Raw genomic sequence first — 4913 nt, 5'->3', positions numbered from 1 at the left:
TTATATAAGCAGTCACTGCAAATTCCCATTCCTTTCCACCTGGGAAGTCCAAAGGCTGCAGACCAGGAGGCTCTTAAGCGCCTGCTCCTGCCCCCATAGACATGAAGGAAGGAGAACATGGGCAGCTCTGAGATATCCCTCAGAGGGAAGCACAAGCAAGCTCCTTATCCTCAGCAGGAGCCAGAGTGTGCTTTGAGGCACGAACAGCATGAACTGTCTAAAAGCTATGCCATCATGTTCACCTCTGTTTTGGAGGAGGCTACAGATTTCATACCCTGTGGGGATGGCAGCTTGCTCGAGGACCGACCCTGCCAGCCCCACTTACAATGGGTATTACCTTACCCTGCCTGTTCATTCCCGCAGAGCACTGACAGGGTAGGATGCTCTTCAAGATGAAGGTGTGCGTGGGGGGATCAGCCCTCAGCAGAAGAGTTTTAACGTGAAATGAGATCAAACATCACTGCCACACCTCTACCTCCAGCAGTTTCAGCCTACACAAGAAAGGGGAACGTGCAGAGCAGCAGAGTGCTAGTGCTGGTGTAACTTCTGGAATGGTTTAGAGAAGAAGGAAAGGAAAGGAAAGGAAAGGAAGGAAGGAAGGAAGGAAGGAAGGAAGGAAGGAAGGAAGGAAGGAAGGAAGGAAGGAAGGAAGGAAGGAAGGAAGGAAGGAAGGAAGGAAGGAAGGAAGGAAGGAAGGAAGGAAGGAAGGAAGGAAGGAAGGAAGGAAGGAAGGAAGGAAGGAAGGAAGGAAGGAAGGAAGGAAGGAAGGAAGGAAGGAAGGAAGGAAGGAAGGAAGGAAGGAAGGAAGGAAGGAAGGAAGGAAGGAAGGAAGGAAGGAAGGAAGGAAGGAAGGAAGGAAGGAAGGAAGGAAGGAAGGAAGGAAGGAAGGAAGGAAGGAAGGAAGGAAGGAAGGAAGGAAGGAAGGAAGGAAGGAAGGAAGGAAGGAAGGAAGGAAGGAAGGAAGAAAGGAAGGAAGGAAGGAAGGAAGGAAGGGAGAGGAGAGGAAAAAGGAGAAAGAGATGAAGAAGAAGACAAAAATATGAAGAAGGGAAAAAAAAGAAAAAGAAAGAAAAAAAAAGAAAAAGAAAAAGAAAAAGAAAAAAAAGAAAAAGAAAAAGAAAAAGAAAGAAAAAGAAAAAGAAAAAGAAAAAGAGGGACTGAATGTTTGGAGTGGAGAAATAAATTTGGCTCTCTACTAACACCCATGGACCTAATTGGATTTACTGCCTGAGTGCAGGAAAACTTGAAAAGGTTATGGAAATAGGAAAGAATTTGAGCTTAGCACATACAATACATTTCAATACAGGTGGTGGGACAATTAGAAATGTAGTTAAGCTTTGAAAAATCTTTCTAAACCTGGAAGGGATTTACGTTTGAAGGTGATTGGTGTGCCCAGCCCATATTTTTCTAGACTAGCCAGGTGCTGGAAACACGATGTGGAAGGATGGTTTGAGGACTCGTCCGCCCCTCTGCTGAAAGCATCGAGAGGAGGGGAGGAGAACAGAGAGGACTCTGCCCCACTGGCCCTGGAAAGGATGAAGGGAGATTTTCCCTTTACCTCCTAGGACTGCTGGTGGTGGACTCCAAGCAGCAACACGGGTGGAAAGCCTGCATCTGTTAGAAGACAAACCCCCCTGAGTCCTGCCAGTGAATCACAACTGGAGTGCCTCTCTGGGTAGGAGAGCCCATGCGGGCTGTGTCTCTTCACTGCTTGAGTGGCATTTAACAATCAGAGCTATTGAATTCCATTTCTCAGTGTCAGTCAGTCAACCTGGGCCCAGCGTGGCTCCCTGTGCTGCTTTCAGAGCAAATGAAGTTGTCCACACTGTGAATAGAGGGATGCATCCAGGAGGATTTACATCAGAAGAGGGACTTGGCCTCATTCCTTCAACCATTAGAGAAGCACAGTGGTTTCTCTAGGTGTTGGAGCAAAAGAAAAAAGACCTCTTCCATGGGCAGAGAAATGAATGAATGGTTCGTGATCAGTTTGTCTTATCTTGATTAACTTCCAAATCTCCTTCCTCACAGCAGCATGGTCTGAAGGCCAGGGCTGATGAATTATGACTGTTTCCCTGGAGGAGGCACTAATTTGGGTCTCTGCCCTCCATGCCCTTGATGGCTTTCATGATATTTGCAGTACTGTGGAGAGGGAATTGATCCAACTAAAGTAGAGGGAGGGAACTGATCTGAGTAAAGCAGATCAGCTCCTCTTCATTTGCAGTAGAGATCTAGGAACCAATTCCTGAAAGAGACCTCACCAAAAAAAAAGGAAAAAAAAAAAAAAAAGCAGGTGCATCACTCCAGTTTCTCTGTTTCAGCTCAAAGGGAGATGAGGGCGATTAGCTCAGATGTAGACATCTGTGCTGGAAACACCTGAAGTTGGTGAAACTAATCCCACTCTTAGCAAGGAGTTGAGGAGTTTTGGTGAGGATCTGAGAGCCAGACATGTAGGTGGGCAGGGAGGGCAGGACGCAGCTTGCAGGTAAGACACTGATCGGTACGTGTCTGCAGGTGGGCGGCCAGAAGGGAGCGAGGTGTCCAAGCCCTGTGAGAGCAGGGGAAATAAGCTCTCTGCAGTCAGAGGAGCCCAGGGAGTGAGCCATGCAGTGAAACCTCGGACCTGAAGCGAGTGGGGGCAATGCCTCTGCTGCAAGTTGACATGTTTTCCTACACTTATCCAACTAACACCTCCTAATAGCTGAGGACCTAGTCGTGGTAGCCTGGCCAGGCAAAGGCCACTGCTGAGGTCAGTTCAGAAGTCCCAACTCCACCTGCTTCCAACACCCTCCCTGCAGGGGCTCTGAGCATCACTTTCTCCTAGTGGAAACAGATTGCTGATGGCAAGGGGGAAAGCAGCGTCCCTGCACCCATAGCATTTCACCAGACCAGAGGCCAGGAGCTCATCTGACCACCACAAACTGCGGAAGAAACTCCCCCCACCCCCAGGAACAAGGAGAGGTACACGAGTAGAAGCAGCACATGTTAGGTGGGGAGCAAGGCTGCTGCTTGGAGAGAGCTCAAACAGGGTGGAATGAGATCCATATCACTCCTGGATGCAAACAGGATTGCACTGTGGGCAGAGAAGGGACCTGAACTGCTGTAATTAGATTATCAGATCTCCAGAGCAGGATTCGGCTCAGAACACATTTTAACCCTTTATTCTAAGATCATGGTGTGCAAACTAAACGTTGCTCCCATAAAACCTGAGCAGATTAGTAACACATGGGAATGGATCACAGGTGACTTGTGGGGTTCAGAGGCAGGGATAACGTTCCCCCAGCAGCACCCATGCTCCTGTGTATAACAGCCACAGGTAAGATTTAGGCAAGGAACGCTGTGATTCATTGTGCTTTCCTGTAAGAGCACCAAGGAGGGATAAGTTTGGAGCCTTGCCAGTGAGTTTCAGGCTGACGCAGCAGGGATAAATTTGTGATGGAGGCATTGGGAAGTATGGATTTGACACCTAACTCTGCTACAGCACTGTGTGACCTTTAGCAAATCACTTTCCCATGATGTTCCTTGACCCTCTGCAGTAAAATGGGGCCAGTAACACTTCCTCAGTCATACTTGTCTCTTCGGATTGTCACCTTTCCAGGGTAGGGAATGAGGTTTCACACTGTGACAAGCAGCTGCTGTCTGGAAAGAAACAGCATTCAGAGCTATGATAAATGACCTTAACATTCATGACATGCTCATTGCTCTAGTCTTCCCACTGCTCACATATTCCCTGCCAGGGACAGTGAAAATAAATACAACCCCTTGTTCAATTATAATAAACGCATTCCCTGGTACTTTGAAGAGTCTCCTTGGTTTCTTGTCAGGTCTGCTTCCCTGCTGTGCTGCCAAGGATAAGCTGCAAATGTTGGAGAGGAGGAAGACAGTAATTTTTCCTCCACCAGAGTATGACAGCTCTTATTATCTTTTGACAACGTATATCCACATGTAGGCACCCACTGCCTTGGCTACCAAACCCATCTGCTCTCCGTTAGCTCGCGTGGGTTTACATGCAAGCAGGGACAGAGTGATCCCCACCTTTCCCATGAGCTGAGAGCTCTGTCTGAAGAGACTATGGTTTATTTTCACTTATTAACTTGTGGGAAAGCCAAAACTTCACGTTGTCTTCACTAGGAAAATGTAAATCCCTTTCCCTGAACTTCAAGATGAGCTCTAGCCTAATGATGGGCCATAATGAAGCTTCACTAGTGCAAGGCTGGGGCACCCTGCCATAGTTCTCTCATGGCTCTCCAGCAGAGGCTGCCCAACCTTTTGCCCCTGAGACATCTGATAGTTTTGATGCTACCGATCAAATAATGATTTGGGGGTCACAGTTTCAAAACTGCTGCTCCAAACACTGGGGACAGAGTAGAGTGCAGTGGAGCTGCAAGTCTCAGTCCACTGCAGATCTCACCTCCTGCCATCTCCAGCCATGCTGCACCTCATGGACAGCTTTTTCTATGAGAAATGCTGAGCAGCCTGGGCACGTAGGAACCACTATTTCCCTGCAAAACCAAAAGCTTTGCACTTAATGAGAAGTTCTTGCAGCAGGAAAGGGAGAATAAATGTGACATATTGATCATGCTGCACTGCTGGAAGGTGCCTACACCGATTAGGGCAGTGCATGAGCAAGAACACAATAAAAAGGCTCATCAAACTTTCCTGTCCCACCTCAGAGAAATTCCCTGGCTCTCCACAGAACTGAATGAACTGAAGCAAGGCTGAGATGCTGCTGCATGGCAGAAGGAAATGCTATGGTGGAGTTTTCTTCTCTTGTCACTTCCCATGACTAATGAGGCTCATCTATGGATTAGGTCTGTGTCTTGCTTGGAAACCTCCTTGGACTCTTCCAGCTCTGGTGGCCATGGTACTGTTTGTAGCCAGATTTAACACCACACAAGACAGATGCCCCAAATCTG

Source organism: Merops nubicus, unplaced genomic scaffold, assembly GCF_000691845.1.
Source record: "Merops nubicus isolate BGI_N331 unplaced genomic scaffold, ASM69184v1 scaffold10977, whole genome shotgun sequence".
Classification (NCBI taxonomy): domain Eukaryota; kingdom Metazoa; phylum Chordata; class Aves; order Coraciiformes; family Meropidae; genus Merops; species Merops nubicus.
Note: the sequence above shows the minus strand (reverse complement) of the source record.